The sequence below is a fragment of the Myodes glareolus genome, chromosome 11 (assembly GCF_982192425.1).
Source record: "Myodes glareolus chromosome 11, mMyoGla1.1, whole genome shotgun sequence".
In the NCBI taxonomy this organism is placed as follows: domain Eukaryota; kingdom Metazoa; phylum Chordata; class Mammalia; order Rodentia; family Cricetidae; genus Myodes; species Myodes glareolus.
In genome coordinates, this window is record NC_142036.1 from 67,916,758 (window position 1) to 67,941,902 (window position 25,145).

The 25,145-nt window shown below is 42.8% G+C and overlaps 1 pseudogene; it reads left to right on the forward strand.

Annotated features, from left to right (window-relative positions):
- Positions 1-19,360: 19,360 nt before the first annotated feature.
- LOC146892408 (Nuclear RNase P) lies at positions 19,361-19,560 on the forward strand (annotated as a pseudogene).
- The last annotated feature ends 5,585 nt before the right edge of the window (positions 19,561-25,145 follow it).

Here is a 25,145-nt window from a genome sequence, read left to right on the forward strand (position 1 = left end):
CTACAGGACGCCTGGAAATGGAGATGTGACAGGGACTCTATTTTATCACCATTTATCATTTGAAGCTGAAACCAAATCATCTTTAAAAAAAAAACCTCAGGGATAAATAAGTTGTTCTATATTTAAAACTCTTTGGACAATATGGTTTCTGGTTGGTCCGGTGACACACATGTAGTTGCATGATGAGAGCGAGGGTGAGCCATGTGGCTGGTGCTGCTCAGATTTCCCTGGCTGCCTTGCTGCAACGACAGACAGCAATAATGGATTTCCTGCTGTACACTTGGTTATGAACGGGGCAAGCTCTGTGCTTGACGATGAACCTTTTAGCTTCAATGTCCGGAGTAAAAGCTTGGCTGGGGTAGAAAGGAGTCCTAAGGAAGCATCAAGAAATGAATCAGTTCTGACAAAAGAGGGGGAAAATATCTCAGGTCTACTCCTCTGTCTGCCCTTCTTCCTGCCAGTGAAGAAGGCGATGGCCCCATGAGAAAGCCTTCTCCCTTTAAAGTCAGCTCCATGTCATCCCCGGCTTTTGTCTGAAGCTATTATTGAGCCTGTTTCCGTGAGGCTGACCCCGGTAAGAGGACACATATGGATGTGACGGTCATGTCCTCTAGTCCCTAGCGGAGTCTATTAGAGCTCCCCAACAGGGGGTCTCTAGCGCTATTTTAATAGGCATTCTACTGTGCAAGTGGGGTTGTTTATGGACAGGGGAGATGATTTGACCCACTGTGGTGCTGTAGGAAAGAGCGATGGAAGGGCAAAGGTCAGATGTTTAAAGAGGCTTGTGACTGTGGCCCACTTGGAGAGGCTCTCCCCAGCACAGGGAATTGCTGAGATGTCATTTGTGAACATAGAGAAGTGGCCCGAGAGGCCACAGTTGAGAAAGTATAAAACAACTGACGTCTACCGATGACCTCAGGGTTAGTGGATAAGGATGACCTGGAGGTGAAGAAGTGTTATCAGAGGAGTTTAGTAATTAGTGTGTGAAGAAAATGCCTGAGAAACCATGCTACAGGGCAGGCCCATAAGCTACTACAAATATTAACACCTCTACTAAGTATGTGGCTGTGGACAAATTAATTTACGGTTCTGATAACAGAGTTTTGTCATGAAGGGTAACATAATGCATGAAGGAACTGACATATAGCAAGCATGCAATGGATGATATATATATATATATATTCTTATACCTATGTATATATGACATATATGTACAGTATTTGTGACATTTAACTACATATGTATATATACTTATGCTCAGAATCTTTCTTTGTGAAAGGGAAATGTAAGAAGATTATCTGCAGCATGGGGTTGCTCTGAAGATTAAATTGGTCACATATAGAAAATGCCAACCCAGAAGCTGTTACATAGGAAGGACTGGAGAGCATCGCTACTATGACAGGACTCTGCACATTTTGTCTCTGTGTTTAAGTATCTACGAACCTGCCTGGAAGAAGGTACTAACTTACGTTAAGCCTAACCACACTTGAAATACTGTCTAGATATACAATATGAATGTTCTGCCCACTCAAAACATGTAGTGGCTTAGTGAGATTAAATAACTCATCAAAGTTGTAAGACCTTTGTTATGCAAGATGAATAAATTATAGCTCTATACTTATAGTGAACATAATGGACTTATGAACATTAAATCAATAGATTATATTTTGAATGTTCTACACACACACACACACACACACACACACACACACACACACCTACCCATATAAACCAACAGGAGGAAGCAATGGGTAGACTTGTACTTTGGTGATGGAGAGGCGACCAAGGTTAGTTATATTGAAGTTTATCAAGGTAAATATGTATTCAATTATGCAATCATTTTGCATTATTTGTATCCTAGAAAAATAAAAACTACTATGAAATAAAAACACATAATTTACATAAGAATTTAGGGCAAATAGGTTCAGACCTAGTTTAGACTGAGCCATAGATTAACAGGGTTGTGATACCTCACAGGCCAGGACCTGGGGAACAGTGGAGAGGAGCCATGCCAACAGGAGTCTCTGAACCACCCAAAAGCACTTGGCTTGATTCCCGTAGCCTTTAAATTCCACTCTTTGTGTTCATATTAAAAAAAAAATGAGTTCTTATCTAGACACTTCTAAACCACACTCCCCCAAGACTTTTAGTTTCTTTAAGGTTGCTCTGGAGTCACAGTCAAGAAAAGACCAGAAAACAGAGTCCAGCACCTCTTAAGATGCTTATCCACCTCTACACAGTAAGCTCTGGGACTTCTGAGATGTTTTCAGGCCTGTATTCTAAGAATCTTTTCCAAATCAGAGAGTGACTGTACTGAAATAAGATTTCTATCCAAGCAACATCTCCTGGCGTCCGTTCTGTGTAAGATGCTAAGTTGGCTGTTGAATAAACAGCCTCTCCCTCCTGAAAACACGCTCTCGCAAGAGCCGCCTGCTCCTCCCTGCTTACTCTCTCTCAAGATGCATTTCTTTCAGGGATTGGGCTTTCAACTCACTTAAAAGCTAGAATGTGAAATGTTCTCCTAAGGCTCTTAACCTTTGCACAGCAGACCACCATTTCCTTGAAGAATATTTTTATCCCTACCCTATCTCTAAGTCTTATCTGTGTACTTTATCTTGTGAACACAGCTCTGTGCCCTAAGGAGCTTAATGCATTGGAAAATGTTCAATAAATAATCCAAAAGTGAACAGCATTGCCCCTTGGGTGGCAGACTGCAAGTCTTCTCAATATTTTCTGTTTGTAGTGTGGGTTCCAGCTTTTGCTCCCCCCCCACCCCGACTAACTACTCCAAGAAACTTAGTCTACAAGAGGGCACCACTAATTGAACCAGGCTTCACAATTGTGTTTTATGATTCTATGGTAACCACCTCTGGAAATTCAGCAAATTCTCCACTGCTGCTTCCGGGCAGAAGCTTGGCTTCTTCATTTCTAGGAAGAGGGACAACAATAATATGGATTCCAGAGAATGCTGCTGGGTGGAGGATAGAATGAAAATGAAGGTTTGTCTTCAAAAAGGAACAAGAATGAAGGCTCATCCATGGTTAGGATCCTGTCTTTGTAGAATGTCATGGTGACGGGGGTGGGAAGATGGCTCAGCAGGGTAATGGTGCCTGCCAAGAAGCCTGATAATCTGAGTTCAAGACTCACATGCTGGATGAAAAAAACTGATTTCCACAAAATTATCCTCTGACCTCCACACATGTACAGAGACAGTCACACACAAAATAAACTAAAATATAATAACCAAAAAAGAGGATGTTGTGGTATTTGAATGGTATTATAATGAAGGGGTGCTAAAGGTTTAAAAACCAAGAAATTGAATCTTATTATGCCTTGAAGAATTTAGAGATTTCGAAGGCCCAATATTCCCAGAATATCTGTAGACACTTCTATTTGTAAGAAAAAAAATAAGTAACCCTGACTAATTATTCTAGAAGTGTGTGTGTATCTGTGTGTACCTTTCATTGTGAAATTATCTTAGCTTCACCATCTACACCAATGCCTCACAACTCAACTCTAACAGTGTGCCAGCATCGTCTGGGAGATCTAAAAGGATGGCATAACAGACAAATTCACACTCTTTAGAGTTTATGATTTTCTGGCAAGCAACTGATCTCGCTTTTTTTTTTTCAAGGCTCCCCCACAGATTAGGATGCCCAGCCAGAGCTGAGAACTTCTCCTATAAACAGTACTAGACACTGGAGACCCAAGTCATGCCGTTTTTAGCTTTACAAAGGATGTAAAAACCTGATGAACGGCACTCAGTCCCATGCCACAGTGTAGTGAAAAGACAATAAGCTGGTTGCATATGTAGTCATCACTTTCTGATGAATTCACTGAACGGGTCTGCTCTAAAGCACTACTACTTTGATCAAAATACATTGATCTTTAGCAAAAACAGAACTAAATGAACACATCTGCCATCTTTGTGAAGTCGTTTTATCTCCTTTGGATAAATGTCATGATTTAGTAGAGTTTAGGGTACTGTAGTCACTTTTAGCAAGTCTGAGGCCCTGCATAAACATTTCATTTGATGTTGTAGATAAAACCAAGAGCTATAACTTATAAGTCAAAGGTTGGTATAGTGTCCTAATTTTTTTTAATTGAAAAGTTAATGCCTTCTATAATAGACTAATATACTTAACCCTGTTGTTTGGTCCCAAATCACCATACCCTTGCTTTAGGCCCAAGCAAACACTCAATAAAGCTGGGAGACAAAGATGCTTTTGGAGCTGGAGTCCCCTTCTGTCCCAAACACACACAATCTCCCCTGCCCCCTTTAGTCCATTAAACACGGTCGTTATAGTAGGTATCTTTAAATCCCTTTGCATGGTGTTTCTTTCTCAAGAGCTCCCAAGGGCTTCCTGGTGTCAGTCATTTCAGCATACCTAGCCAGGCCAACCTTCTGACCCTAAGCAGACAGCATTTTTATTACTCTTTAGAGTAAACCTTTTCCTCTCCCAACAAGGCCAGCAGTATTCATGGGCGTTGTTGGTCTATACCTGCCCTGCCTAGATCCTGGTGCCTTTCCCACTTCTGCCTTGAACTTCAGTGACTGTGACCTAAAGTGCAACCCTGAAATATCCATTCTGTGTCATAACAGATGAATCCCGACTCTGGTATTCCCTCTGGTCTTGACAATGTTCCTGTTGCTCCAAAGAAATCCCTCCTCCCGACCTATCTGATGCCTACTCCAAAACATGATACAAAGTCCCTACCTTCAAGGAGATGTTTCTGTGCTTAGTTTCATCTCACACAGAGGTATGGCCTGCCTTGCCTATGCAGTTCTCCTCAGTTTACAGGATCCTGGATTGTCACGTGTGCCAGATTCCACATCACTGGCTACACTGTACTTCTTTGGAGTGACTACTTAGCCTCCCTCTCAGTTTTGGTAAAAGACAGCTCAGAGGGTTGATGCTCATGTGAGGAAAATGTTCGGCATTCCTCTATTGGGATGAGACCCAGTCAGCTTTTAGATGTAACTAGGAACTAAGAGAATGGGAGAGCCCACCACTCCACTACCAGGCAAAGCAAAGAGACCCAAACTAAGTACACCAGCTGGAAGCAGCGACCGGAAAGCAGCCACCGGAAAGCAGCCAGCAGCAGAGTTTAGCCTCTCCGGCTCTGTGGGTCTCATTCCCTAGGAGGTTCTCATCCACTGACTCAATTTCTCAGATCCCTCACTGTCTACTCAGCCAAATGCAACCCTCACGTTTGGAGACAGAAAGAAAAGGTGTTTCTTTATGTCTGCCATAGGATCCTGTAATTAGGTGGGTCTCAGACCAAGATGGGTTTGTTGGTGCTGTCACGCTTCTGAAGTTGAAGATGAAAGATTCAAGCTTCATTGATTTTAGCAAGAGATTTCAACAGCTTTCCGTATTTTCAGACTTTCCCATAAACCCTGACTCCAATCCTTTCTGGGTGACTTTGATATCCTGTTCACAGCAGACAGCTTTTAATCTTCATCCACCAGCTCTAATTAGCAAACTGGGAGAAGGTGATGGTTAGTTTTTGTTTTGTCTTCTAGATACAATCTCGGATTTCCTGGGAGGGAGTCTCAGTGAGGAATCTTGGTAGGGTGGACTGTGAGAGACTATGTTCATTACAACGAGGTAGGAGATTTGCCCCCTCTGAGTGGCACCATTCCCTAGGTGGGAAATTCTGGGTTGTGGAGAAAATACATGGAGCACTAGCCTGCTTGCGTGTATTCATTGTTCCTTGCTCTAGGCTGTGGGTATTAATATGATTAGATGCTTCAAGTTCCTGCAGTCTTGACTTCCCCACAACAATGAGCTGAGTTCTGGAGTTGTGAATCAAATAAACTCTTTCTTCCTTAAGGCCCTTAAGTTGTTTTCGTTATAGTATAGTCTAGTCACGGCAACAGGTAGCAAAACTAAGACAAGGGTATACAGGGTGGAAATAATAACAAATCTCTACAACACATATATAAAAGCTGCAAACTGTCAACAAAACAAAATATTGAAACAAGACAGAGGAAACGATGTGATAAACTACTCCTAGTGGGTCTTATTTTTCTGCCTACTGCTTTGTTTCTATTTTCTACACTTTGTTTCTTTTTTCTTTATATATATACATTAAAAAGAAAACAAACTATCTTTTTTTCATTATACATACCAATCCAAGTTCCCCCTCCCTCTCCTCCTCCCATTGTCTCCACACACCCTCCCACCCCACCCCCATCCAGTCCTCAGAGAAGGGAAGGCACATTGCTTTGGGGAAAGGTCCAAGGCCTATCCTACTGAGCAAGGCATCATCCACAGAGAATAGGTTCCCTAAAAGCCAGTACAAGCAGTAAGGATAAACCCTGGTGCCACTGCCAGTGGTCCCTCAGTCTTCCCCAGCCATGCAACTGTCACCCACATTCAGGGACTAGTTTGGTCCTATGCTTGTTCCTTCCTAGTCCCACTGGAGTTTGTGAGCTCCCGTTAGCTCAGGTAGACTGTTTCAGTGGGTGTCCCCACCGTAGTCTTGACATCTTTGCTCATATTCTCAATCCTCCCACTCTTCTACTGGACTTTGGGAGCTCAGTCCAGTGCTCCGATGTGGGTCTCTGCCTCTGTTTCCATCAGTTGCCGAATGAAGATTCTAGTGATATTTAAGATATTCATCAGTCTGACTACAGGACAAGTCAAGATTGGTCCCCCTCTCCTCTATTGCTTAGGGTCTTAACTGGGGTCATCCTTGTAGATTCTTGGGAATTTCTCTAGCGCCAGGTTTCTTGCTAACCCTGAAATGGTTCCCTCAATCAAGATATCTCTTTCCTTGCCCTCATATCTGTTCTTCCTCCTTCTTAAATATCCCATTCCCTCAAGTTCTTCTCCCCCCTCCCCTTCTCTCCTCCTCTTCCTATTCCACCCTCCCTTTCCCCCACCCCCATGCTCCCAATTTTGTCAGGCAATCTTGTCTGTTTCCACTTTCCAGGTGTATCTATATATGCTTCTCTTCGGGTTCGCCTTATTGCTTAGCTTCTCTAGGATCATGCACTATGGACTCAATATCCTTTGTTTATAGCTAGTATTCACTTAAGAGTGAGTACATACCATATTCATCTTTTTGGGTATGGGTTATTTCACCCAGGATAGTGTTTTCTAATTCCATCCATTTGTATGCAAAATTCAAGATGTTGTTGTTTTTTACTGCTGAGTAGTACTCTAATGTGTAAATATGCCACATTTTCTTTATCCATTCTTTGGCCGATTGATATTAAGCTATATTAATGACTAGTGGTTGTTAATCCCTGTTACTTTTAGTAGTAGTGTTTGTGTATTTCCTTTCTTTGGGCTTTGCTGGTGATAAGGTTATCTGTTTCCTGTGTTTTTGAGGGTAGAGTTAGCTTCCTTGGGTTGGGGTTTTCTCTCTAGTACTTTCTGTAGGGATGGGTTTGTGCATACACATTATTTAAATCTATTTTTGTCATGAAATATCTTGTTTTCTCCATTGATGGTAATTGAAAGCTCTGTAGGATATAGTAGTCTGGGCTTGCATCTGTGGTCTTTTAGTGTCTACAGCACATCTGCCCAGGACCTTCTGATTTTCATGGTTTTCATTGAGAAGTCAGGTATAATTCTGATAGGTCTACCTTTATAGGTTACTTGATCTCTTTTTTTAAGACTTAATATGCTTTCTTTATTCTGCATGTTTTACATTTTGATTATTATATGGTGAGGGGACTTTTTTTTGATCCAGTCTATTTGGTGTTCTGTAAGCTTCCTGTACCTTCATAGTGATATTCTTCTTCAGGTTGGGAAAGTTTTCTTCTATGATTTTGTTAAATATATTTTCTGTGCCTTTGATCTGGAGTTCTCCTTCTTTTACCCCTATTATTCTTATGTTTGGTCTTTAAATGGTGTCCCAGATTTCCTGGATGCTTTGTGTTAAAAGTTTGTCAGATTTAATGCTGTCTTTGACCAATGAGTCTATTTTCTCTATAGTATCTTCAACACCTGTGATTCTTTCTGCTATCTCTTCTATTCTGTTGGTTATACTTGTCTCTGTAATTCCTGTTCATTTACCCAGATTTTCCATATCCAGAATTCCCTCAGTTTGTGTTTTCTTTCTTACCTCTGTTTCAGTCTTCAAGTCTTGAACTGTTTCCTTCACCTGTTTGATTGTTTTCTCTTTGTTTCTTTGAGGGATTTATTAATTTCTTCCAATTTTTTGTTTGTCATTTCCTCCCTTTCTTTAAAGGAATTTTTCATTTCCTCTTTAAAGTTCTCCATCATTTTAATAAAGTTATGTTTAAAGTAGTTTTCTTCTGCTTCTTCTGGGTTAGAATGACCAAGTATTCCTGTTGTATGACCACTGGCTTCTGGTGTTACTGTGTTGCTTTTTAGGTTGTGAATTCTTGCGCCTACCCATCTCTTCCTTCAAATGAGGCGAGCAGTGTATTTGTGCCTTGGTCCAATCCTTGCAGTGGCTGTCTGAGTGTTTGACAATTTTTTTTTGGTCTGCTACGTGCTGTCAATGTCTGTGTCTCAGGAAGCCTCTGAGATTTCTCTAAGTCTGTTCTCTTGGTCTTCTCTCCTGGTTCCCTCCCTTGGTCCTCTCTCTTGGTCCCTTCAGTATTGTAGCAAGCTCTTAGTCCCCTCAGTGTTGGAATAAGCTGTGTTTCAGTGTTCCACTGAGGCTGCAGGAGGATAGGCAAGTTTGGGGGCCAAGTGGGGCCAGTAGCTTGGAGGGTCTGTACAATGGGGTTGGGTGTTGGGGAAGCCTACCTTCAAGAAGGTCTCCTGCTGGCTGGCTAGAAAAGCCTAGGGACTTGGGAGAGGGGCTTGGGGTTTTGCCCCGCTGTGGAGGTCCTAGAGAGTGGAGTGTCCCACAACATGGCTGGCTGTTCACTTACCTCTTAAGTCCCCTCAGTATTGGAGCAAGCTGTGTTTTCTATTTCTATATTCTTAATTATTTTACATTGGATCTGGTTGCTTTTGATATAATATATAATCTTAAATTGTTTCTCATAACAAGTAAGGTGTATCTAAAGTAAGGAGGGTTCCTGCCAGTGTAAGAAGCATGGCATGTCAGTTGGAAGATTTCTTATAAACCACTTCTGGAACTTAACATCAGAATAGTGTCCTACCAGAGTAAAGGGAAGTGGGCTTCTCAGATCATGTCCATAGTGTAGGATAACTTCAGCATAATGCTTTAATTACCTCTCCTGCTTGGCATGGCTTCGTTAAGGAATGAACTGCTAACCTGCATTTACGTGACTCCATAGCATTTCTGTTCAGGATCGTAACCATTATTACTCCCAGGTTTGTTCCTAAGCAAGCTAAAGTCTGGTTGGTTAAAATGAAAAGATTCAGGCATATAAATATACTATCGTGTGTCTAGAAGCCAATTATTTTTCAAAACAATCCTCATTTTGCATACCAATCCCAGTTCTCACTCCCTCTCCTCCTCCCACTCCCCCATTTTCCCCCCATCCCCATTCACTCCTCAGAGAGTGTGAGGCCTCCCATGGGGAGTCAACAAAGTCTATCACATCACTCGAGGCAGGACCAAGGCCTTTCCCGCTGTATCTAGGCTGAACAATGCATCCCTCCCTAGGGAATAGGCTCCAAAAAAACCAGTTCATACACTAGGGTTAAATACTGATTCTACTGCTAGTGGCCCCAGAAACTACCCAATGAAAATAAATTTCTATAAAGTGTGCCTGGTTACATACAAGATCTAGCGAAAGGAAATTAATAAAAAACTATGTGTTAGTCTAGCAGAGTTTTATCTACTGTTATATGAATATGTGTGTGGTGTGTGTATGTATATGTGTATGGTGTGTGTATGAATATGTGTATGGTGTGTGTATGTATATGTGTATGGTGTGTGTATGTATATGTGTATGGTGTGTGTATGTATATGTGTATGGTGTGTGTATGTATATGTGTATGGTGTGTGTATGTATATGTGTATGGTGTGTGTATGTATATGTGTATGGTGTGTGGGGGTGTGTGTGGTATGTGTGTGGGAGGGTGTGCATGTGACTGTAGGCATATGCAAAATCTGGAGGACAACTTTCAGGATTCAGTTCTCTTCTTCCATAATGGGTTTCAGGGATCTAACTCAGTTAGTCCACTAAGTCATCTTGCTTGGCCTCTAGAAAGATTGTAAATATATTAAGTCTATGTATCCATCCTTCAGATTCTAACTGCAGAAGATCTGACAAAGGTGAAAGTCAAGAGCTGGGGATGTAGCTTTGTGGCTGAGTATACGCTCAGCATGCCCAAGGTCTAAGTTTAATTGTCAGTACCCACATTATATAAACGGTGAATGTCAAAACTCTTTTTCTTTCTTATTTTAGGAATCTGGTATTAGAAAATCAATCTATCTTCCTTCTATTGTTTTGAAATTGCCTTGACTAACATAGACACGCTAGGCATGTTGTTATTCTTTCTTTGGGTCTACTTAACAAGGTTATTCTACTAGTAAGTTGGTAACCATCATGGATTAAGAGCTTAGATACAGATTCCATTCTGATTAGAGTAATGGCAATGTACAATGTACTCCATTCGTATGCTGAAAGGGGTTTTTAATCATGAGCTTGTCTGAGAGTAGTTTGCGATCCTCAGCCAAAGAACAGTTGACAAGTATACTGACCACCCCAGTGACCATGATAAGGCACCAGGAACTTCCTTTGTAGAGATCTTAAGTAAAGACATGGCTGAAATTATATAAAAGAACCTTAAGGTTTGTGTGAGCAACTTGTAAATTTCACATACATCCTTTGAAAGTTTTGTCAGAGAAACAAAAGTTTAAGCTTTGCTTCAAAGGTGAGAAAGAGTCAATTAGGTAAGGAAAAAAGGATGTCTCAGAAGACAGAGGATGTAAATCCTAAACACATGGATGCATGGTGCATTCAGGGAACCAGAAGGTCAGTTTGGGGGAGACAATGGGATGAGGTAAGGCTAGGGCAGTCAATGGGGACCTGAGTGTGAATGTTCCTCTAAATCAAATTAAGACCTTTCCATATTTATGGACAATAGGGCATCATGAAGACCCCTAGGTGATTTGATTATACTGTAAAAAGACATCCATCTATAGGGAGGGGGTGCATTCTTCTTATTTCCCACACATTCTGTGGGTCCTGGGATGGGGTGGGTGCTGACCCTACTCTTAGCCATGGAGAACACTGCAGCTATGCTGATCTCCTCTTAGAGACACACCCTCTTGCCCCCAGTCCTGTAAATCTGTCAGGATTGATTTTCTTTTTCTTTTCTTAGGCTCATTCCCAGAATTTTAAAGTCTTAGAATGAAAGTTGAGTTCTCAGAGAGATCTTTCCCCATCACCATCTAACTACAGTGTGCCAGCTTCCATCTGCCTCTCTGCTTCTACCCTCCTCTTGTTTCCTCGTAACGTTCATCATAATTTGGAACTAGAGTTTTCTTGAGGAACTTAAACAATCAACCCCCTTCACTTAGAAAGCATAGACACTGCCTGCGCTAAAATGTGTTCACTTTATCTTCAGGACAGACCAAGTTAGGAGGATGTGAGAGTTGACTCCAAGCATACATATGGAAGATCTGGGAGTCTGGGCTAGGGTCACAGCAGTAGAGGAATTCTAGAATCATTTATGAAACATCGGTGAGGTCAGATGGTAGGAAAGGGAAAACCCGTGAATCTCCAGGTTTCAGGGACTTTCAGAGTCTCCAAAGGAATTGAAAAGAACTATTAATGGCTGCTAATGGAAATCATACAATAAACAATCTCAGAAAGATTGCTCCACAGCCATATAAAGGCTTTAAGGCTATTATTAATAGTTAAACTGCAACAGTGCAATGAGCAGGGGAAGAATACTGATTTATAGCCTGGAAAGGGATTTCAAAATGTTGCAATCAAAAGCAAATGATCAGTGGGTTTTAGAAGTAGAGCAATTCCTTGTTTGATGGCGATCTCTCGAGTAATTCTTCAGTTTCAAAATAGAGCAAAAGGAAGTTTAAGGTTTGAATGATACCGAATTGTAAGAGTTGAAAAGACTTTAGGATAGTGCTAACGAATATGCTATGCCTAGCTGTCTAGCTACATAAAGCAATAAAAAAATCTTCCATGACCCTGATAGTGTTTAGAAAAATAAAACATTAAGAATGATAACCTTAAAAATACATACGGCAATGGTCAGTTTTATAAGGTCTTTTCTACATGGAGTAACCATTTTAATTATTAACTCCTCTTTGTGAAGTGGATTTTATTGACCTAATCTTAGAATTATGAAAAACATCCTCAGATATGACAAGTGACTTACCCAGTATCAGACAGCTAATGAATCACTGAGCAGTACTCTGAGAGAAAAGATACTGGAACCCTATGGTTTCAATTTGGATAGTTCCTTACAAGGCTTATATGTCAAAGATGTCCTCAGCTTGGTGCAGCTGGGAGATGGTAGACTCTTTACAACATGATACCAGTAGGACATCTTTAGGTCTTTGGGGCTGTTCCCTGTAGGAGTTTGTAGGAGCCTGGACCCTTTCTTTTTCTTTTCTTTCATGTCTTAGCCCAGAGGTGAACACTTTTGTTCTGCTGTGAGCTCCCAACTGTGAGTGTTCCATCCAAATTAACAAGTCCATTCAAAACAATGAACCAAAATAGACATTTTTCTCCTTATAAATTATCTCAAATGTTTGTTGAAGTAACAGAAAGCTATCATTTTACAGATAAGGAAAGATGCTCCAAAAGAACTTGTCAGTAGAATCAGTAGAATTGGAATGGTACAAAAAAAAAAAAAAAAGGAGCCTGTGCATTGGGTGTGGCAGACTCTTTGGAGGCAGATCAGTTGACATCTAACCCCACCCATAAAGTCACTCTCTGCTGATCAGAGACTCAGTTCCCAGATCTCTCTGTGCCTCGGGGAAAGCAAGCTTCACTCTCAGTATCACCATGGACTAGGGGGAGTCATGGCAGAAGGAATCCACACCATCTCCCAAAACCTGGATAAAGATCTGCCCTTTCATCTAACTTCCCATCAGCAGTGACAACTTCTGACAAACTCTATTTTGGCACATGACCTACCCAGTATCAGGCAGTCATTAACGCCACCACACCCAGGTCCATCCGTTGTGAAGTGACCTCAGGATCTTTAAGAATTGTGTGGGTTCTGGCTGTCATGATGTGCAGTTTCTTTTCTTTCTTACCAGCACTTAGTGAGTGAGATAAAAATGAAACCACCCATTCTGCAAAAGGAAGACGTGCGAGCTTACTGGCCATGGTGTCTTTTCTGGGAAACAGACCTAACTTGGAACTCTTCAATGATGCCCCAAAGAAGTTTGATTTTAGTCTCAGGAAAGGTGATAAAAATAGAGAAACCAGAGTGATGGTTCTCAACCTGTGGGTTGCAACCCCTTTGGGGGTCAAACAACCCTTTCACTGGGGTCCCATATAAGATACCCTGCATTTCGGATGTTTGCATTATGATTCATAACAGTGGCAAAATTACAGTTTTAAAATAGTAATGAAATAACTTTATGGTTGGGGGATCACCACAACATGAAGAACTATATTAAGGGGTCACAGCATTAGGGAGGTTGAGAACCACTAATCTATAATGACTTCTAGAGTTCTGGCTTGGGTGGTTATCTGGGAAGTAGATCTGATTACTGAGGCTAGGAACATGTGAGAGAAGGAACAGGGGAAAATGGCTAAAAAGATGAGAAGTTCACAACCCGAGCGAGCATCAGCATGTAGGTGAGGTTACCAAGGGTGGGATGGGAGGCACCGACTATTTCCATAGAGAGGTCTGAGAAGAGATCTGAATTTGGACCTTAGAGTATCAGGGGTAGGTGACATCATGGGCATGCAGGGAGAATTTTGGATTACCCAAGGTCAATTTTTAATCTCAGGCGGGTTTTCCCGCTTCCTACTCAGTGTGTTCACAGGAAACACCAATTAAGATTAATTTCAACATAAGTAAAACATAATTAGCAAGATAAATTTGCTGCCAAAAATATAATGAACGCCAAGATGAAATGTAAAATGCTTTAAGCTCACTTCTCTGATTATTTTTATGTGATGCTTTACCTATTGATTTTAGTTTGTGTCTATCTGCCTATTCACTTGTGTGTGCAAGCACGTGTGTGTGTGTGTGTGTGTGTATGTGTGTACGTGTGTGTGTGCACATGTGGAGGTCAGAGGTCATCCTCAAGGGTGGTTGCTTAGGTGATATCCTCTTCAATTTCTTGAGACAGGGTCTTTCATTGGCCTGCGTTTGCTGACTAGGTTAATATGGTTGGCCAGTGAGCCTCAGAGAAATGCCTGTCTCTGCCTCTCCCTCCAGGGGCAGAAAGGATTACAAGTGGAAGTCACTTTGCATAACAAATGCTTTACCAACAGAGTCATCTCCTCAGCCCATGACGCTTTGTTTTTGTGGATCCTAAAGACACACTAAAATAAAATCAGAGAATATTTTTAGAAATCTCACGATGTTCAGCAGCAGAAATGTTCTCTTATAGTTTCGGTTGTGAGCCTTTAACGGCCATCTCTCCAGTTCCAAAAAAGTTTACCTAGAGGGCTGTCATAGCCTCAGTTGTCAACCTGGCACTCCTGGGAAGAGGGGCCCTCAACGGGGGCACTGCCTCCACTGGATTAGCCTGTGGGCAGTCCTGTGGGGGCTTTTTCTTGATTGGTAGTTAATGTAGGAGGGTCCAGCCCACTGAAGGCAACATCATCCCTGAGTCCTGGACTCGTTAACAAAGGTAGCTAACTGTGTGCCTGGGAGCAAGCCAGTAATCTGGACTCCTCCACATCTCTGGTTCGGTTCTTACCTCCAGGTTCCTGCCTTAAGCTCCTTCTCCAGGCCCCTGATGATGGACTGGAACCTTTAAGGCAAATGAACACTTTGTCTCCAAGTTGGTATTGGTCAGAGCTTTTTTTTTTTAATATTTTTATTTATTTATTTATTATGTGTACAATATTCTTTCTACATGTGTGCCTACAGGCCAGAAGAGGGCACCAGACCTCATTACAGATGGTTGTGAGCCACCATGTGGTTGCTGGGAATTGAACTCAGGACCTTTGGAAGAGCAGGCAGTGCTCTTAACCGCTGAGCCATCTCTCCAGCCCCCTGGTCAGAGCTTTTGTTACAGCAGCAGAAGCCCAACTAGAACATGTGTCTGGTAAGCTGGCATGGTGCCATGCAGGGTTCAGTGTTCGATGATGTCACTGATGCTTTTCTGCTTCAGGGTCTGCCTGGCACCTTCAGGCACTCTGACATCCAGCCAGAGGGAAGGAATTTTCATGTCGGTTCCAGCTTGATTTCTCTGTGTCCTGCATCCGGAGTGTGTTGTGTTTTCAGTAAGAATGTCTTACCGTGGAATTTCTGTTGGGGAACCCAAAACAACAGTGATAATTTATGTTGTTTGGGAGTTATCTGGGGCCTCCTTGACCAGTTACTTGCAGGGAGGTAGCCCTTATTTGCCAGTTTTTTTGATTTATGAGTTTTTAAATTTATGTCTAGCCAAACTCTTTTTTAAAAAAAATTATACTTTCGGGGGCTGGAGAAATGGCTCAGAGGTTAAGAGCACTGACTGCTTTTCCAGGGGCCCTGAGTTCAATTCCCAGCAACCACATGGTGGCTCACATCTGTAATGAGATCTGGTGCCCTCTTCTGGCCTTCAGGCATATATGGAAGGAATGTTGTATACATAATAAATAAATAAATCTTTTTTAAAAAAAATTTAAAAAATAAAAATAAATAAAATTATACTTTCTAATTTGCTTATAAAGTTGTGTGTTTCCATAGGTTGTGAGCCCAGTTTTGATCAGCTTGCTGCCATTCCTCTCTTCAGTTCCCCCATTCCTATCCCTGTGTAAGCCTCTAACCCTCAATATTCCCTCCCTCAAGCTCCTACCATCTCACCACTGACCCCCACATCCAGGACTAAGCTTCTAGTACATGAACATTTGGGGGACAAAATATATCCACACAATCTCCCGTAATGCAAAGAGGTCCTGTTTTACAAAAGAGTTGATTCTTAGACAAAGTTTCCTTACTCAAATAGTTTCTGGAGCTTTCAGTATATGCTAATGTCTCTATAGCTATCCAAAGAGAAGGTTCTTAGTAGGCACTACTTCTCAAATGTACTTGACCAGAAACTCTTTACTTAGATCACATTATAAGGGAAATTCATAGGTCTCAGGACACAAATATTTACTTGGCTCCTTCTAGGAGTCAAGCACTTATGTAGATATTGGATGTGTAATCATGAAAAAGCTACAGTGTCTTCACTGTCCAGTAAAAGTAGAGACAATTTAGTGGATATGCAACATATTATATCCAGTATAAGAACCTGATGGAAAAGTAAAAAGAAATAGAGAATTCCTTTGCTAAGACTAGGACACACTGTAAAGGCTGCTATGTACAACCACCAGAAATCAGCTTCAAGCAAACCAGCATACTGGCTATATTGTATTCCTTGTTTTATCTCACAGTCCAAGCACTGGTACCCAACTTTTGCTGCATCCATCATGTCCTGGTGCTGCACTGATGTTGGTTTCTCCTCTTCTGGGGTTTAAATCAACATCCAGTCTCATTTACTGATGGAAGATTCTGCCAACTCTCACGGCTAAATATACTTGGTCTTGGATAACCTGTGCTTCCAATAGCCTTGGGTCTGAGGGCCTTATTATGCTATACAATGGAGAAAGAGATAGGGAGATAGAAGAAAGAGATAAAAAAAAGACAGAGGGAGGAAGAAAAAAAGGAGGAAGTGGCAGAGGCAGCGGTCACAAGAAGAGCAAGAGGACATGTTTATTTCAGCAAAACTTTAGTAATAAGAGGGAAAAAATAGTTAAATCAGGACTCAGCAGAAGAGAGCCGTCAGAACACAGGAAGCCCACAGTGGTTCAGAGTTCTAGGGAAAAAGAGAGTTTTGTAGGCATTCAATGTTGCAGAGAAACTGGGAAGACTACATATTGAATGCAGCTGGTTGATTTGGAGATGCCATAGGTGATGGCAGTCTCCCGAAAGCAGTGCTAACTGAGCAGCGAGAATGCAAGGAATTAAGGTTCTATAACCTTTGGCAACTGTGCGTGCCGAGGCAATGGAAACAGCAAACAGGAACAAGCTTCTTAACATGTGGAGAAGAAGGAAGGGTGAGCTAGGGTGGTACCCCAGAAAGAGTGAGCCAGGGCAGCTCTTAAGGAAGTAGCAGGATTAGGGGAGGGTTAGCGCTTTTCTGAATGACCAAATGTCTCACCAGCCTGCATCTCTTGTCATAAAAGGCTGACGAGATGCAGCTGTGCCGTGGTTGCTTGGCACTGGGACAATGCGTACAGTCAACATTCTGAAACGCTTCTTGAAAGAGCACTTGAGTCATAACCTAAATTTTTAGGAGGGGCAGTGATTTCTTATCTGCCATATCTTGATCAAACTTTAGATAGCCTTAACCTAATATTTGAAAAGGGAATAGTTTAAACTCATTTGTTGAGCTGTTCCTTTGCCCTGGGGCAATAGCCAAACAGTTACAACCAAACAGAGAGTTTTGCAAGCAGAATATCTACCTTGGCAGCAGCTGCCGGGTTGGCAGCTATCCTGGATGAAAGTCAAAGACTTGACTTGGGCAGAGAGAAAGCCCAAAGGTGAAGCACATCCCTAAAGTTGTCCTGAACCTATAGACAGAATGTGGGATGGTACTTCAGGTAGCAGGGCAATGGGGCAAAGAATTTTCTGGTAGCTTCTGAAAATGCCACAATATAGAGAATGCTCACACACACACACACACACACACACACACACACACACACACACTATTGGTCTTCCTCCATGTATGCCTGCTGAGACTTAATGTTGCTCAGAATAAGATTTTGATCACAGTGTTTCCAGGGAGGAATTAAGCAAGGAGTCCTGAATGGTCTACCTGGGCTGCTGGCTTGGTTGCCTCTGTGGGCTGGGATCCCTGCTGCCCTCGATCTGCTCCTTTCTTACTGAGTCCTGATACCTGGTTTCCTTTCATCCACAGTGACTTATTTCCATCGTTGCCAGTACTGCGGACCCCGCTCTGCTCTGACACTGTCTGTCACGTTTTCTCTACCCGTGTTACTGACATCACCCAACCTCAGTGATTGTTTCCTGAGTCCCAGGTGCTATGCTAGCTGCTTTTCAGGAATTATCTCTTATTTTCATTTTTTGTAAGCATTAGAGGTAGTGAGTTTGCAGAGGAAGTAATAGGACAAAGCTTAGGTTGCCACCACCACGTCACTAAGAAGTTTGAAAATGGAGAGTCCAGTTATAAAGCCCAGGTATCATTTAACTCGATGTTATCCTGTCTCTTGTGTAAATTTAGATGAAAAATAACAGAACCAAAGTAATTCCTCTACACCACCGTGTTGGGAGCCACCTGGAGGCACAGGTGGTCCTGCAGTTTGGAGGTAGCCACGTGGGGCTGAGCACCCTTGCCTGCACCCTTGCTTGCACATGCTCAGAACAGCAGAATGGCATTAACCAATCAGGACAGCGTTCAAGCCTCTCCACCATTTAAAAGCAGCTGCCTCGGGGCCCAACGCTCTCTCTCTAAGCTTTCTCTCGTCCCTGCTCTATCTTCCCTTCCCCCAATTTTCCTCAAGGGAATGCTCCAAATAAAGATGTGACCAGAGAAGGAATTCTCGTTTTTGGTGGCGTTCATTCCTGCAGGCCAGGATGGCCCCCCGCAACTGGTGCCGAAACCCGGGACGCTGAGGGACCCTGACAACTACGCCGGGGGACCCTGAAAAGGAAGTGCCCAGCAACGTGCTGAAAGTCCGGGAAAAAAAAGCCAAGATCAGACACCAGGACAGAGAGCCGTGAATTTCAGAACTCTAAGAACATGGAGCGGTGAGTGACGTCAGTTGAATCCCCCAAAAAGGGGAGGAAAAAAAATTTCAAAGTATAGGCCTAAAAAGAAAAGAAAATACAAAAAAAAAATCAAAGTTAAGATATCTAAAAAAAGGTACAAAAAGCAACGGGGAAGAAAAATCCCTTAAGTTCAGTGCAGGAGGAATATAAACAGCAACAAAAAAGGCGAGGTAACTAAGGCGGGACTATGAGGACGATGGGGTACGGGAGACCGCGGCTTCCGCTCCCTTTCCGTCCACCTGCGTACTCGCTGATAAGAGACTCGGAGGCAACAGTCTCGTAGGGAGGCGAGTTTGATCGTGTTCTAAGACTGCCTTTCCTATTCTTAAAGAGCCACAGAGCTTTTGGAGGTGATTTTCGCCTAATTTTGTTAAGAGAGCTCAGTCTCTGGCTCTCACGTACAGAAAAACTTAATTTTTGATTGAGGAAGTAGCCAGCGGTGGTGGCGCACGCCTTTAATCCCAGCACTCGGGAGGCAGAGGCGGAAGCTGCATGGCAGCGCTGCTAAAGACCTAAAGACGGAGAGGGGCCAAACTCTGAACTGTGTTTCCATAGCAACATGGATGGGCAGAGATGAGTTCCCAGAGAACGGGGCTCCGCGCGCGGGCAGACCGGGCAGGAAAAGCCCCCCCCACGGGTGGGCGGATGCCCCCCCTCGCCGGAGCTTGGAAAAGACTCACGGCCTGCGGTGCGAGTTCATTGCCTGAGGCGAGGCAGGGTGCACAGTTTGCAGATACAGGATAAACCGGAGAGCCCGCACAAGGCCCGGGGCGGAGCCATGCCTTTGGGCCATGCGGAGCGCGCCACGGTGGGCCGCGCCTCAGAGACGGAGCTGTCGCCGTCCGCTGCTGCTGCTGCCGCAAGGTCGCCAAAAATTTAGTCAGATAAAAACATTTGTCGCCAAAAATTCAGTCAGATAAAAACATTTATCCCCCAAACATCGCCCCTTTGTCAGCAGGAAGTAGTCAGATCGATGATTGCCTACGCCCATTCTCCCTCAAAGAACTGGTCCTAATTATCATAATAAAGGCGCGTCAACCTGGTTACCATTACCTATTGCCTCTGGCAACGGATGGAATAAAACAATGCTACCTAGAGGTTTTTCCATCTGAATAGGGGAGCTGGAGAGATGGCTCAGAGGTTAAGAGCACTGACTGCTCTTCCAAAGGTCCTGAGTTCAATTCCCAGTGACAACTGCTTTGGTTTTTAGACATAAGAGGGGGACTACACTACCAGTGACATTTTCCCCCAGAGAAAGGATTTCTCTTGCATTCTTTACACTTAATTTTTAATTCAAAATTTTGCTGGTACAGGCAAACAAGATTTGCTCTTTGAAACGGAGACATGCAAGTCTCTAAGTTCAAAACCAGCCTACTTCCAATACTGATTGTGCTGAATTTTTACACTGAGAGTTTTTAATACTCTTAAATGTTTATTTGGGAGGAGAGTTTTGTTTATGTTTTTCTAGGAATGCTGACATACATCTGGATGCCAGCGAGACTGACAAGAGAAATGAAAAAGAAGATGACCCAATGGATGCTGAATGTCCTGCTGTGGAAGATTCGTGCGGAGACAGCAGTGATGACCCTCTGGGCAGTGCCAAGAGCAGCTGTTTCACACCATCGACTTGAGCAACACCCTGTGCAACCTCTTATCTCTTAACGATTTTCTGACTGACTCTACTTTGCCTTTTCCTTCCTTAGGAATGGGTGGGAGCAGAGATATCCTTGGCATGCTGTGTCTAGGTGGAAGTGCTGTATGTCTTTGATTGGTGTGCTACCTGCTAGCCCAAGTGAGGTGGGGACCAGATTGGAAAATAGTTTTGCCTTATTGCTCTTATTAACAAGAGAAGAGGGAGATGTTGGGAGCCACCTGGAGGCACAGGTGGTCCTGCAGTTTGGAGGTAGCCACGTGGGGCTGAGCACCCTTGCCTGCACCCTTGCTTGCACATGCTCAGAACAGCAGAATGGCATTAACCAATCAGGACAGCGTTCAAGCCTCTCCACCATTTAAAAGCAGCTGCCTCGGGGCCCAACGCTCTCTCTCTAAGCTTTCTCTCGTCCCTGCTCTATCTTCCCTTCCCCCAATTTTCCTCAAGGGAATGCTCCAAATAAAGATGTGACCAGAGAAGGAATTCTCGTTTTTGGTGGCGTTCATTCCTGCAGGCCAGGATGGCCCCCCGCACCACCGGGAGTCAGAATCCGAGGAAAACACAGTACTATGAGAATCGGGACCCAGACAGGGAATACGGCAAATGGCCCTAAGTCTCAGTATTGACAAGGATGCTTTCCTCTACCTAAGGTCTTAGGATCCTGATCCTAACTCCAGAGGACGCTGTTCCCTGCTATGGCTGGGCAGGTCTAGAAAAAGAGGAAAGACTTGGTGGGAGCAGAGGAGGGCAGAGGTTAAGGCTTTTCCTGTCGGTTCAATAGCCCCTGCTCTTTTCATTGGATTCATAGATGAAGCCCCAATATGGGGAAAAAGGGTTCCTTTTGAAGATGTTGAAATCCTAACCTTAATACCAATAAATAACCAATAAATGTGACCTAATTTAAAAATAACGTTTTAGCATACGCTCAAGCATAAATGAGCTATTAAGGGAGGGAAGGACAATCAAAACGACTCTGCTGTTATGACAAGGGAAATTTGAGTTCAGAGACAGACACTCGCGCAAGGAAAATGCACATGAAGATAAAGACAGAGACTGGAATGATGCACCTACAGGCCAAGGGATACCAAAGATTACCAGCAAGCTCCAGAAGCTAGGAGACAGGCAAGCAGCCATCTTTCCCTTACAGCTTTCAGATGGAACCAACAACCTTATCAACATCTTGGTTTTAGATTTCTAGTCCCCAGAACTGTGAAATTTGTGCATTTCAATTTGTAAAGTCACCTCACAAAGTTTTGTTGTTTTTTTTAATATATAAGATTCCATCTCTATACTTGACTGGGTATGTATGAAAGAGTCCAGGTTAGAGTCACATGGCCCTCCCAGGGACTCGTTTTTCATATATCAGAAATGCTGAAGCAAGCAAGAAGGGAAGGGAGACACAAAACAGAACATAGCAAAATCCTTGATAATAAGGAGAGAGGCGGAGGCCACATCTAGTCCTCATGCCCATATGCCTTTCCTAAACTGGATTCTGTCCTGTATGTGGTGCCATGGACTAAGTCCAAGGCCTTACACGAGTGCTTTGCTCCTGGAACTGTGTTCTTAAGTTTGGTACTATTTTGAAGGTCTTAATAACACTCAGAATGCTACATTTTCAAAATGGGAACTGGTACGTGCCTGTAATTCTTGTTCCTAGGAAAGGTGAGCGGATCATTTGAGCCAAGGACTAATGCAGTAATAGGCAACACAGTAACAAGCCTGCATAATATAAAACTCCCTCTAAAAAATGAAAAAAAAAAACACCTTAAAGATGCGAGGTTTGTCCTACAAGAGACTTCCATCCTCACTACTCTCTGGCTGTCATTTCCCCTGATGCAGGATATTGGGATATATAAAGCCAGACCTGAGGAGCTAGTCTTAGCAGAGTATAATAAAGAAGTATGGGATCTGGGTAGAAGTATGTACCAACATTGTCACTTTGTCAATAGTGACCATTATTGAAGAATATAACCCAAAGGAGATACTAGGATCCACAAACTGTTGGAATCAGCTAGGAATGTCAGAAGTCTCACCAGTTCTGCTGCTGTGACCACTCTTAAAATTCTGCAAGGACTCCAAGAACAGGGATCGAAACGCTGGAACTCCCAGACTGTACGATCATGTGTCAACAAGCCCCTTCGTCAGAGTCGAGGCTAATCCATCACCTGTGTCTGAAATTCAAGTCGAGGTGGGGTCCACACTGCCTCAAATCAAGTTTCCCCTGGAACAGAAAAACAATAGCAAACCTGGTCTAGTCAAAAAGCTTCTAGGCTTTTCTTTTCTCTTATCCAATAAAAGATTTCTAGCAACATAAACACATGATACAACTAAGCATTTGCCAGTGGACAAAAGACTGCCAGGAGGGACTAGCTTGTTGTCCTGAATGTAGGACTATGGCCAATTCAACCTTTCCTTCTTCAGTTGCAGAAGATGGGCTATCACAGTAAGCCCAAGGCATCTTCTGATTCTACAATTTCACAATTTTGTCTTAAATCTACCAATATTCTCGTGGCTGTACAAGTAAGATGCGATTTCTCAGCACTCATTTTGGAAACGGGAAAGAGAACAAGTGAATGGCAGTCCGAGTGGGGACACACTCTATGTGCCCAATTCGACGTAATTTAGCATCCCACTCTTAAACAAAACATTCTGATAATACTAATACAATGATATAATCTCATTCAACACCTTTAATAATTAAGCAAGCATTGGTTGAGTAGCTAGCGGTGGAATGGGAATGAGGTGAGATGGGAGACATAATTGCACCCGGCCAGGCCATTTCTTTGTTCCAATTGTTCTTGCAGCTTCCGTGGAGGTTTTTGTAACCTTCCTGCCCAGGACTTTTGTGCCATTCACTTGGGCATTGTTAGAATGTATGCCTCACTCCGTTCCTCAAAAGAAAAGGTCTCGCCGGAGATCACAATCTCTATTTGTACCCACACAGTTCACACGGCAGCAGCATTTTCTTTATCATCATATTATTGAAATTTAAAGGCATAATATTAAACATTTTCAGAGATGGTTGCTATAGAAATGTTGCCTTTTACAAAGAGGGGCCACATAATAGGACTCTACCTGCCAATTGCAGGGGACAGCTAAGGCTTTCAGTGAATGGACTTTGTGCTGACAGGCTCTTAAAAGATTGTGTGTGTGGCCTTTGGCCCTTGAACATGGGAAGCATTTTCCATGGATAGTAGCCTTGAAAACCCTATGGCCCATAACAAAAGGAGAATTTCCCTCCTTGTATGGGGTCAAACATATGTCACATGCTTCCCTGTCAGCCCTGACCACAGACAAGATCCTTTCAGGGCCAGCATACATAAAGCCTGTAATTATCAGCCACAGGTAGTGGCCACCTGCTCATGGGATAGACAGAAATGGAAAAGGCGATGGGGGCTGCAGCAAGAATGCTCCTTTTGAATCGGCCCCAAGAGGCCCTGTCCCTGAGGGTCTTCAAATAGATAGGATTTAAATCAGCCTCCTTTTGCTCAGTGACCTGGCAGTTTCAGAGGCAGAAGGTAAGCATACATAGACAATTATGGCTCCGAGAACTTCCCAAACATCTCCATGGAGGCCACGGCTCCATTGAATTCTACACTGCTGTGCACTCTGGGTTAACCGGATGCTGCTTTCAGTCCCTGGTTCATCTGTTTGGTAGCCATATTGATGTTTAAACTATGCTGTTGTGAATTGCCCCGTCTCCTTTAGGATCCAGGACTCCTTCCCTCAGCTCTCAGGGGTGTTGCCCGCTGAGATTTTCTTTAGGAATTGTTCTCCTCCCAGAAGAACTGTTGGACACAGACATATACCCCTCCCATGGTAGCCCCAATTAGTGATCGGTGATCATTCCATGCAGAAGTTAGTGCGCACCCTCTCATCTCCTTTTAGAAAGCCCTGAAGGGGAATCCCAGGTTCAAAGCTCCTGGGGATCTCTAATGCTAACTGAACTGGAACTTGGTTTCTCTTTTGTCTTTCTTGCCAAATAAACTATCTGCATATAACCTGATGTAGATTTATAAAATTTATTTCATATTTCCAGCCATACATTATAAAGTAGGTGTTAAAATTCAGAATGGTGATGAGATATTTCACTGTTTCAGATTTAGACCCCTGAAATGAAAGGATCTAGCAAGGTAATGCCATTCTCCTGTGTGACATTAATCTAGAACAACTTGACTTACTCCACCATTAGACATTGTTTCTAACTCTTGGGATTAGCTTTCTGTACCCGTTATTTCTATACACTCAGTCACTTCCAGATTTCTAAAATAAGGCTGAAAATACGATCTGTTTGAAATCCCCCTTTAATGTTGAGCAAGGATATAAAATTTTAGACTAAAGAAATAAGTTCAAGAGAGCTGATCTATAACATGGAAAATAACGTGCAATATTCCTGGAAAATCTCAAAGGGATTTTATTTAAGTAGTCTCATCACAAAAAATCTATGAGGTAATGCATATGTTAATTCTGCCAGATCTAGCCTTCCCACAATATGTACAGAGTTCAAAACATGTGAACAATTACTACATGCAACCTCTATGTGCCAACTAAAATAAATTTGAGAAAGACTGGGGTTTCCTTGCTCTGTGATCACAGCTGTGGGCAAGCTCTATATGAATTAAGTACTGTTAAGTATATTGTTGGGTTTCTCTTAACCTATT